General features: G+C 38.0%; 1 long non-coding RNA gene across 9 annotated transcripts in view; it reads right to left on the bottom strand.

The window, feature by feature from the left end:
• LOC127393654 (uncharacterized) overlaps positions 1 to 12,768 on the bottom strand; it is a 116,381-nt gene that overhangs the window by 60,939 nt on the left and 42,674 nt on the right. The gene's annotated exons all lie outside the window — the stretch shown is intronic.

Genomic DNA, 12,768 nt, shown 5'->3' with positions numbered 1-12,768 from the left:
TGTGCTTTTGGGAACACTGGTGTCAAAAAGTACACAGTGGAACTTGAGGCCTATGATGGGTGCTTCAGTCATGGCATACTGAATAAAGCTGCAGTTTCTTTCATTGTTTCCTTTGGAAGAGCAGCTGTTAGCCATTGCAGAAACTGCTTTAAAAAATTACCATTAATGTTTTTCAGCTTGGTTTCTTCCAGAACCTAGAGGGCACATTTTCACCCTTGCCTTCCCACATGATCTCTTTAATGAAAAAAGCAGACCTGACATTTGGTGCCTCCACATAAACAGCAAAGAAGGGCAGTAGAGCTCTAGAGAAAATGTGGTAAAACAGTGGAAAAAAACAAACCCGGGCAAGATGTGCTTTCTGGTACGATAGAGCCAGTCTGTGTGACATGGAACGCACTGAGACAGAGACCATTTCTGATAATTACTGGTATGCCACTTTTCAGCCCTCTCTAGTAGTTGTTTATGGTGTGGGACAGCAATATTGCAGTGAGAATGTTTTGCACTCTCCAGAAAAACATTTTTGCAATATTTGCATGAATAGTTAGTTATATGAAAGGTCAAGGAGAGGGCAGGCTCCTGACTGCCCTCTGTCCTCCAAATAATGGCAACTTGTTCTGGAGCAGGGGTGGGCAGTGAATACTAAGGAGTAGTTATTGAGCAATCACATAGGCATCAGACCCTCTGACAGCAGCAGCAGTAGCCATCTGCCAGTCACCAGAGGAGAGATGGATGGAGATCAATGAAACACAGTATTCTGAAGCAAAGAAAAATGCTGAATTGGAGCAGAGTCCCGCCTGGGCCTTGTAGTGGCCTTAAAGTGAAGGACAAAAATAGCAAATCTGCTTTAGAAGTGCTCTTTACCATACATGACACAAAGCAACTAGGGAAAAACGAAGCTGCTACTCATCCAAAACTGTTATTATTACAAAATGGAGACTGCAATTATTTTACCACTGACATAACAAAACTGCAATTGCAAGTGTCTCATGAATGCATTTGGTAATTCCAAACATGTAAAACTATGGCATTTCTTCTAAGAGCCCTGAAACCGGCAGCTTTCTTAAAGGAATTCTAGATGTTGAAATTCCTTTCACATCCAGCCCCCTTAGGAGTTCCTCTGATTACACCTTAAAGCACATTCTTGCCAAGAACAAGCTACTGCTACCTGTAGTAGCTAACCTGAGGAACAAAGAGCTGTCATTAAAAGCTCTATGAACTACTGTTATAAATATGGACTTTAATATTTCTATTAATAAACATTTAGCCATTTATTATGGGGGAGGCTTTTTTTAGTCTTGCAGAGATCGCTGCGATCTATTCCACATTTATCCCTTCAGCTGATTTTTATTTTGTGCTCCTAAGACTGAAACTAGACTACTGGTTCATCTTTCACAACAGTGACCTATTGTATTACTGACATTTCTTGATATTTCTTGCCTGTTCATAAAAAAGGTCTCAAAAGAGAGGGTGAAAGAGTGAAAAGAACAGATGGATGCATTCACACTTGATCTTCATCCCACTGTTAAGTGCAGAATCTGGATTTCCAGACCTAGAGCTACAAATCCAAGACTGTAACTTAAATTTTAAGGGCATACATAATTTCTCTCCCTGCACGTTATTGTAAGGCCTTCGTGACACACTGACGCGACCGATGATCTACTGAGAAGTGGTGAAGTATTTCAATAAATTAATGAGAATGAGTGGGGTTTTATTATACTAAAGTAAGAAAAACCTGGAGTTAGAAAGAGAATTCTTGCCACATTTTAATTTTTATATTAACTGTGTGTTCAGATAGCAAGATAAGGCTTCATCTCTGATCATACCTACACAAAGCCAACCTGTGAGATTCCCCCTGCAGCACTCAAATTTAATTTCACTTACAGATATTTGCATCATGTTTAAAGACTAGGATTTATAACAGCTAGAGTCCTACTTGTTCTTGCAGTAACTGGCACTGCAATTCCCTGTTACCTTCCAGCAGCAGAGAAACACTCTTGATAAAGCCCAAGCACAGAGTTTCAAGCAACCTAAAGCATCATACAATAAGGATACCATGAAGTCAGAAATGTAGCACAGGACGGAATACCTGGAGGTACATGCAATTGTCATCTCTAGGCATTGCAAAGAACATACAAAACAAATACCTACCAGAAATGCCTCGAGCGAGATGCAAGGACTACATGACATTTGCCACAACTTGTGTGCTTACAGGCAAGAGTTAAATTATAACTTTTTTTGTTCAAGTTATGTGCATAGTAGTCACTCATCTACCAAAAGGCTGAGAATGAACTTGAAAATATTTTCAGTTATGTATATGGACCCTGATAAACATGGCCCCATACTTTTGGAATTTCAATATGAATGAAGGAGTAGGAAGATCATTGCTGTGTAGAAACTCACAAATGCTACTGGTCTACAGTACAGCAGGCTGGATTAATCATATCAGAAAAAGAACATAGCCTGGTAGAGCATTTTTTAATACTATTGTCGATATTCCAAAGGCTTAGCCTTCCAAAGCATAGTGAAGCTGATGACAAGACATCTTTCATAAAGACCTTCTGATTATCTCAGAAAAAGGTACCTCTTAACATCCCAAATCAGAGGCAGGTGAACTGTCATGGAAAAGTTACTGACTAGACAGCAGTATGTTACAAATTCATTTGCCAGAGAAATCAAGACAGATGGCTACTACAGCAAATTACAGTAAGAGTTTATATAATAGAGCATGTTTTCTAACATGATTTTAAGGAAAGAGGAAAACAATTGCAGGATTACTGCTCAGCAGGAACTTCCTGGATACTGAATGAGACCTCAGGTGAACTTATAGCACAACTGCTAGAGGAGGGATGAGGGGACTGAAAGAGGCAGGTGTCATCACAGCTCAAGTTACACTGCTGAAACACTGTTAAAGGCTTCCAAAATGGCTTATGTTGCTGTTGTTTTCATTGTATCCAAGAGACTGTAAGAGCATCCATATTTAGATAAATTACTTTCATTTGTAATAGGTGCAGTTTGAACATATGATATATGCTGATTCAAGACTAGAGTTCAGCATGGAGAGTTCAGCAATTGAATGGACTCAACAACTCTGTTCACTTATTTGTATAAAGTGACAGTAATTGAAAAACCTTTAAGGAAGGATCTCTACAAATCAACTTTATTCAATGTAACTACTACCTTGCAGCACACTTTATTTCTCAAGAGCACCTTTTGTACCTGCAGCATCTCCACTTCTTTTGAAACACGTGCTACACACTATTTGTTGGGTTCTCTTATGACTAAGAAGTTTTCCACATTTTAATTTTTTATACAAGCTTGACAACCAACTGCTTCCATAAAGATGAAGTAACTTTTTTTCTTCTTAAAGCCTTACTTATAAGGACTGAAAACAACTATGGTTAAGAAAATATCATAAGATATTTTAATATATGGTTAAGAAAATATCTCCATCTCTGGAGATAATCAAAACCTGCCTGGATGCAGTCCTGTGTAAAGTGCTCTAGGTTATCCTACTTCAGTGGGAGAGTTGGACTAGATGATCTCTAGAGGTCCCTTCCAACTCTTAGCAATTCTGTGAAAAAGGAAAGCTAATTCATATAAAATAAGAACAACTAGAGGGACTGCTATGAAACAAGTTTATTGGAAGAACTGCATCGCCACTGTTACAAGAATCCGAAATTCATCTACTTAGATTCTGAGGAAATAATACAAGATCCTTATATTTAAAAGAGAAAAACAGACAAGACTTGGTTTCACCTTTAGTCTCTCCTCACTGCTGCTACTGCAGTTGTGGCTTGGTGATGTTTTTTTGTCAGGACAGGGGGACAGACATGGAGCAGGGAGGTGACAATACATGTCTGGAATCCCACTATTTACACAATCATTCCTACTGCTCAGTTTGTGTCAAAAGCCTGGAATGCCCAAAAGCCCCTCCCAATGCCTGAAAGCCCACTCTAACGCTGAGACCTGCAACCAGGTTATAGGGCTCTGCCTTGATTATTTTCACTCCCACTGCAATACAAAAACAGAATCTGACATTGACAGAGAAAGAGCCAGTCACAGTCATACTTTCTCTATAAGCTTCCTCTCATTCCTTACATGACACTGCTGCTTCATTATCTAATCCCTTATTTAAACATGCTATTGAATAGAAACACTGTAGAAGCCACACCCTTGCCAAGTTTTCTTTAGTAAGCAACATCTTTCATTAGAACAACTATAACTATTGTCAAGGGATTTACCTGCAGGGTTTAAAATCACTGTGTAATTTTTTTTTCCACTTTTTTTCTAGAGGAATTACTTGCTCTAGAAAAGTCAGCTTCTATAGGCCTACAAACAACCTATTATGATATGGTATCTATAGCATTATATAAGTCATTGAACTTGATATGCATGCTTTATAAAGTGAAAAGAAACTAGCAAAAACTAAGGAGCACTGAATATCACAGCCTAAAATGGAACAAAATACAGAACAACCACTATCCAGCAGTTTAATAGTTAAAGAAAAGAATCCAGCAGAACACGTGAGCACCAGGGTGAAATTAAGAAAATACAAGACAGAACTATCCAACTTCCAACTGGGCCAGGAAACAGAATTAATTGGTTTAAGATAGCATAAAGGAATCACAACAGGACCAACATACTACTAGAAAAAAATGTGTGCCTTTGGTTTTGTTGGTGTTAAAGAGCAAAACAGTTCCATAATGTTTTCAAGAAACGGTGACATTGGCTGCACAACCTTAGTTCAAATATGTGCTTTCTTCAGCCCAATCAGCTGATAGCTTTCTGGTATTTCCTCAATTTAAATAAGAAAAAGTAAGGTTAACATGCAGAACAGAAGACAACACCCCAAACATGACAACAACAGACAAAAAAGGGCTTTGAAAGTAGAGACCTTTGCTTGAGAATTCTTAATTTCTCTGATCAGAGGATCAACTCTTTCCTGTGTGCACAATTCTAGAGCAGATCATGCTTCACACTTGCTTCACTTAAACCTCAATTTCAGTTACTGTGTGATGGCTCCTTCTGCCTAGAAAAGGCAAGCCTGTATGGAATGCACTGACTCATAGATTGCCTCTTTTGTATCGCTTTTATCTACATAATCCAGCATACATAGTGGCCCCTCCTCAGGCATTTAGCAAGATCTTGCCCTTAAGTTTGTCATCCAAATTGCGATCATTGGAGAAATTAATCATACAGTTGTAAAGCTATGCAGTAACATTCAACCTAGGTAATACCTTTAGCCTCCAATGAACACAGCACAGATGCTCTCAGCATCTCTACGAAAGCACATCTGCTGTTGCTACTGATCACGTGCATCCATTGGGGATTTTGTTCTGTTTTCATTTTTCTTCTTGAATCATTTGATTTGGTTTGATTCCAATTCTACTGCACAGAATCTAACTCTGAGAACAAGTTAAACTGAGGCAGGAAGGAAGGAACATGCACAATACAAATTCCTTTGTGATACATCTATTAACCAATAAATAACAAGACTTTTATTACAGGTTCTAATTAAAACAGAACTTGTTTGACTTGGGAGTTAAACTGTGTACCGATTCCAAAATCCAGTGATATGCTGCAGTAACATTTCAGATTTATTCTTTTTCATTTTGTGTTGACTTGAAGAACACAAAAAAAAGGAAGAGGAAAAAAGTGTTCATGTCACCAACTGCAAATTATTGCTTGGTTCTAGGTTCTTCAGACTGGAATTCACATTTTTAAAAACATACGCACTGTGAGCCTTTAGACACCATGGAATGACATTTTAACTGAGGTGGAGTGTGCTGAACATCAGAAAGAGCTGTTAAACAGGTAAATAACAAAAGTGTGTATAATTGCCTAGACAATGTCCACTATGTCAAGCCTGTAAGAGCCAAGTGTTTGTGTGGGTTTTTTTCCCCACACAAAGTTAAGGATATTCTTCAGAAAGTCATGAAAACTCATTTCCTTTTAAGGTAGCAAAAAACTGAGCAGGCAGATTTTGTATAAATTTTTCAACAGCCTTTACATCAACTGACATTGATTTTAAGAAATTTTTACCATAAATATTGTTTAGCAAACAGTAAAACTAGAGCCTTAAAAATACTCTGAATCAGAACAGCTATGTCTAACTAGCTAAGATGAAGAACTGAAGGTGACCAAAAAGCAAAAGGTGTATTCAGAGTCCCTTGTTCTCCATTAGCTTCCTTAGACTGTAAAATCAGTATAGACAAGGAAAAAATATTTTAGTATTGTAGAAATAAAAGTAGGTGATTAGTAACATCAGGAAGTCAGCATCTAATGGGAAAGTGCTGTTCTAAACTGGGACTGCTTACTAACAATGGAAGCCCAGTTCTCTCATTCTAGGAAGACAAGAGTTTTTCAAGTTCTTTCAAAGTACACTCCCAAAGCGGATCACTGAAGCCAAACACAACAAAGTTTGCAAGGGCTATTGTTAGCCTGAAGCAAACAACTTTTCAGATGTCTGACTGAAGTTACTAGACAAGCTGAATTCAGAACAGTTAGGCACTAACACCATTTTCAACAGACATCTAATATGTATGTGTTGCAGAGTTATTTGCCAAGTAGAGTATTAGAATTACTAATTTAAAAAAAAAGGCTAAAACGAGACAACGTGCAGCAACTTTTTGCCACAAGACTACTAGCTACTAGCTGATGTAGAAAAGCCATTTATGAAAACAGCACTTCCTTCACCTCTTGCCACTTAAGTGACCTATACCTAATGCAGCTTACTATGTATTGAAGATTCTGTTAGAATTAATGACTAAATGCTGACATATGAACAAAAAAAGTTTGGTTTACTTGCACTTCACAAAACTCTGTTGAAGTTTTCATGCTTGCTCCTTGTTGCCACTGTATGAGACTCCCCAGAGCCAGGAGGACTGCAGCGACAAAGTTCCTGAAAAAACCTAAAGGCTTTCTGCTGTGCCCTGATTACAACTTCCCCAGCCAGCACAAAAAGGAGAGTGGCACTACGAAAATTACGACCATACATGCCAGGAGTAGCAGACTTCTGCATAAGCTAAGCACTACAGTCAAATGCACCACTCTTTCTGAAATTGGAAGAAGATGGTGTCCACAGCAATTTAAGTTATAATCAATCTTAAAATTTCCTTCAAATTTGCTCCTGAAATACTGTATTGCCCTCTATTTCACCAATGTTTTAAAGACATTACAGAACCTAATCTTCTGATTTGTTTGAAAATAACCAGACCCATTTCTTTCGAGAATTTAACATACAGACTTGTCTTATCTACCATGGATTTGGGACAAAATGAAACAAACAATAAACTCATCTTCAGTTTTATCATACTGCTTAGACATTCTCCAATGCAGATGAACAGATGACTCATTCAGTGATTAATAGCTTCCAATACAGCTGTCATCTGCAGCAAGGCTTAAACAGACTTCCGAACAACAAAGCTATGCAAGGGCAAACAGGCATAATCAAATTAATAAATGAGATTTTGCAAACTGCTCCTAGCTTTTTCAGCACTAGGCTGAAAAATTATGTTTATTCTAAGAGTTTACTCCTTATAACAACCATTCTCCAGATAAAGTATATATTCACAGCAGTCTTGCCATTGATCTTACACTGCAAGACGCATCAACAAATTCTGGTTTTCTGTTAAGTAGTTCTAACAGGATTTTACATTTCAGCATAAAACGTGGTTTGACAAACATTTAATATTGTCACTCTCTCAGCATCACCCTGTGTTTACTTACAAACTGCTGCTTTTTTAAATATTCAGGCCCTGGCTGTACTACTACACACCCAGCTGAAGCTAACAACTTAAAATCAAACACACTGCCTTGCAGTTTGCATGTTTCCATTTTGTTTTAGCACATTTTCTCCACCCCAATTTTACTTCCCTTCTATTTTCATGCAGTGTTTTTGAGCTCAAGATCTAGTTTATTAATATTACTTTTTAAATGTTCCTCAACAGCATCAGCTTTCATTCTACTTCTGCCCATTTTGACAATACTTACATACTTTGCACCTAATCCTATATCTTCGTTTTCGGTTTTGCTGTCTGTTCGTTTCTCAAACTGTCACCCAGATTAATCAAGGCACAGAAGATGCCATAATTTGCTCACCACGCAGATGACCATGCACAGCAGGGCCCGGTCAGTCAATCTAGGCCTTTAAAGCAGGTGTCATTCCTTACATGAAGAATCTTCCCTGTCAATACTCTAAATGGAAACGGCAGTTGGAAGCAGGAGCAACCAGGCCACAGTTTTAGCTCCTGATGATGAAGTAGCAGATGAAGGAATGAACATACATTTTATACTCCAAAGCTCATGCAGAATGGGCTTCAACAATGACAGTGCTCCTGCTAACATGCTTCAATCTACCTGACAGAGCCTCTGTCATCCAAGAACCTTAAATGTATCCCCCAGGTAAGTATTAAATGCTGTATTTTATGGCTTGAGTATCAGTCACAGTTGGAGACAAAACCATTGAGAGTGTTCAGAGCATCCCATGGAAATAGTAGACTTGCTAGGTCATTTGCTCTGTTTCTGTGACTGCTCTGCAATTCATTCCACTGGAAAGCTGCTCAACACACCTCTTTGGAAAGCTTATCATTTGCAGATAACTTATAGATGTAAGAAAGCTACTACATAGGAAATTAACAATGATTTATGCTAATCTGAGGCTGGACTGCAAATGAGCAACAATGTGTATAGTAACGATATCCATTTTATGGTTGATGGGTTTCCTACTCGCAGTCTGCATGTAGGTACCACATCTCAAGCACTCATTGTCAAGCCCTAAAATACTCTTTAAAAGAAAATGTACATTTTTGAAAATGCTTTTTGGTGGGGTTTTTTGAGGGTTTTTTGTTGCTACAAGGATAAAGAAATGTTTCTGGGCCAACTCCAGTTGATTTCCTGGCTTTTTTCCAATGTTGTTCAAATCAAGGGTTTTTCAAAGTAGCAAACAGTAGTTCTGCGGTTTACTCCTACAAAAAATTTTGAGCTCTGGTATTTTTTTAGCACGTATTACTAAGAGGGTTCAAGACTACCCCCTCCTCTGTCATGTGGTTCTGGCTGTGCATAAACATTGCTTTGACCAATAGGGGCAAATTTAGATACTTCCCAGAATTTCTTGCATTCTCACGACAGTTGCGATCCCAGACTGGATTAGATCCAGTGGGAAAATGTTTAGAGAAAGTACTGCACTAAACAACGCTCCTGCGAGATGTGCCTGTGGTTTGCCTATAACAGAAAGCAAGGTTATAGAAAAACATTTTTAAATGCCATGCTATGTTTGTCTATTTCAGAGTGAATGACCTATTCACAAGAAATAACACTTCAAATAGATTTCAGGCAAAAAAATGAGCATCCAGCAAATGTGCAGTCATGCTCATGACCTGTAACACCAACCATTTGGTTCAAGTTTGAATAACTCAAATATTCTAACAGCCGAGAAATGGAAAATAGAACAAGAAAGAAGGTACATGGGGAGACTAGAAAAGGTAGCTATTGTAATGATTACTTTTAATCATGACCCATTACCCATCAATACCACATATCCACTGAGATTAATCCGGTAGATGAGCCACCTTTATTTAACTCAGAAAGGAATACTTAAAATATTCTATGTTAGATAAATAGCCCTCTCTCCCAAACGCTCTCCCACATGATCTACTAGATTTACATTTCAAGAATCCTTAGGAAATATTTAGCTAAAAAGACTGTGCTCCACATTCAGTGATCAAACCTTGAGTGCATGTTGGAAAGCACAAATGCAGCCTGAAAGCGGAAGAAGGAAATGGCCTCAGTGCCTCTCTGGTACTGCATTAGACAGAGCATAATCAGCAGGTTGAGAAAAGCAACTATTGCCCTATATGCAATAGCTTTCACAGCAAAGAAAAGAAGATGAAGACCAAGACCATTGTGATCAAAACCAACACAGGAAAGTACTAAGACTACATGGTCACTATTACTAGGTAAAAATAGAACTCGGTGAGTGGCTGGCTTTGGGTGCCAGGCATAGCCAAACTGCCATCTACAGAGTTATGCCTCCTTAAACATTTCTACATGCACTCACATTTTACATTTTTGCAACAGATTGGTTTCTCATTCACTGGAGAGGTATGCTGCAACAGCTTAAGTCCAACCATGGCTCCTCTTGTGCAGTCAGGAGCAAAATGGCACATAATGGATGGCGGCAGAGAGTTCATGTCCATCACAACTTATAATTCTGTAGGGATACTAACGGTTCCTTTAGTGGAACAAGTATTTTAGACTAAGCTGTGTCACCATCTTAGGCTGCAAGTTATTCTACTGTGAACAGGCAGAAACCAAAATGATAAAATGCTTATACCAAAATACTTCTGGCAACAGGAATCAATGAGACAGCAAATGCAGAAGCTCCACTTCCTTAACAGCCTTTGCCTTCTCAATTTCCAACACGTAAACCTACCCTATGCCTCTACCAATTTCTTCTCACCAACTAGTTTGGAACAATACTTCCAAACAGTTTTTCTCCTTCCTTTTTGTTTCCCCTTTCTTCTTGTATTAGACTTGTTTGGACTTGTTCTACTTGCATAGATTTCACTCAAGGCAATGAAGTTATTTCTGTAACACTTCTCATTCAGAATATTTCTACTCTCAAAGCAATTTTTGTCTTTGCCTTCAATTTGCCTGAAGACTACTATGCAACCTGCATAGCTTTGTATTTTTAGTCCCTTGAACAGAGTTGTATCAACTTTTGCTCCTCTTACTGCTACAGCAGATTTCTCTGAATAGCACTACACTATATGCACACATTCATACAACACAGAAATTATTATCTCTAAGCTTGACACAGACATTGTTAAGAAGTTCAAACTAGAATTTCTATAGTCATCTTGTGATAGTATGCTTTTAATAGATTTTCTGACTCAGGTGACACCATTATTCAGATTGCCTTATACTACTTGTTTGCTGGAATGTTACTTACATCTGTTTAGAACCTAGAAGACATGAGAAATTAAAATTATCTGGAGCCAGTTTCTTGTCTGCCACTTATCACAGCTGACATGGCAAAAACTAATTCACTATTATTGTTGAATTACTGGTAGATGTAGTGCTAGTTACTTTCATTCACATCTTTGCTGTGAATGCACAAAAGATCCTTTGTAAACCAGAGACTAATCAACAGCAAAAGGCAAACAGACAGAATATGTAGGAATTGCTTACTCATTCTTAAGCTGTACATCCTTCATTTTATGTTTATTCTCAGTGTTTAAATTCACTTCATTTCTAAGCCAGAGGTCAAAGTGAAATTTCTTGTATTTATTTTCTCAGTGTGATGGAATAAGCAGAATGTCATGGTGTTACTTTATGACAAATCATGTTACCTTACACTACAAACAAAGGCTTAGATTTTATCTGAAGTGTACTTTGAAGCAGCAAACAGCATAAAGCTGAGACCACTTTTCTGAACCTGAGAAGCTGGTAATTGTGGTGCCTTTGTGGACAGTCTAGTCCAGAAAGGAGGGGCTAAACTTCAAGGTCCATGGGCAGAATGATTTATTTCATCAGGTTAGGAAAAGGAATTAGAAAAATAAGAGACCAGAAATAGAGGACCTCTGAGCCAACAGCAGTGAAAACAAAAACCTTCTTCAGCTTGTCAAAAAACGATTCTACACCTTTAAGGACGTAAACAGAATTTTGGTATTACTGCAGAAGTATCTAAGCCTCTATATTTAGCCTCTTCCTTTTGCATAAGTGTGAGACACTGAGGGAGCTGGGAATGAACAAGGAATCAAATAAACATTTCAGCCTCCCATGTTGGACCACACTATCCGAACTGCCAGCCCTACAATGAGCTATACCGGGAAGGCGGCCGGAATCCAAGCATCTTAAGATACCATGCCAGCTCTAAAAACACAGCATTTTTATGAAGTGGACAATATTCTTACATGCAAAGACATAAGAAGTGAAAGCAAGAGGACTCTTGCAAAGAGGTCTTGATTTGTTTGACCCAGTAACATGTCTACGGGCCATTTTTATATCTCTAGATAAAAACTAACATAAAAATAGTTAAAACTCAATGGTTACTTAAAAGAACTTAGTGAGGCAGTTGGTTTCACTATGGCTCATCCAATGCGTCTCATTTCTTCTACATCAGATTAAAGGAACATGAATAGAGGTCTATTTCCAGAGCAACAAATAATTTCTTTTTCAGATAAAGGTATATTTTAAGTATGCGTTACTCTAAAAGACTGTTTCTTACCGCTTTGGAAGCTAACATCTACTCAAGATATTACCAAGAGTTGTTTTTAATTCACCCACACAAACATATTCCAGGGATGCACAACTGCAGCCTCATTTTATGTAAACAGATCATCACAAGACACAAATGCAGCACCTCTTCAACTAAATTACAAGATCTTTGAGATAATTAAAATTGCTTGAAGCTAAATAATATACATAGCAGAAAGAATACAAACAGAAGAAAATCTGATTTAATTGAAAGAAGAGTCCTGCCTGGAAATTCCATGCTGCCTGTATCTCCAATGCACATTTAAAAAATACGTTTAGACCATTAAAAAAAAATCTCATGTATTCAAGTCAAACCATCAGCACCCTATTACCAACAATGACCAAAACTGGATGCTTACAGGAGAAGAAAGGCCAGTATGAATAATCACTTAATAGCTGGCAAAGATCTGGACACAATTTAGGCCACAAACAAAATATGCTAAAGCCCCTGTGGTTCTGCCACCTGTGACATGCGAAGAACCTAATTAATAGCATGTATTTTGCCACTTC

The sequence above is a fragment of the Apus apus genome, chromosome 23 (genome assembly GCF_020740795.1).
Source record: "Apus apus isolate bApuApu2 chromosome 23, bApuApu2.pri.cur, whole genome shotgun sequence".
Classification (NCBI taxonomy): domain Eukaryota; kingdom Metazoa; phylum Chordata; class Aves; order Apodiformes; family Apodidae; genus Apus; species Apus apus.
This window is presented reverse-complemented; position numbering and strand designations above follow the sequence as displayed.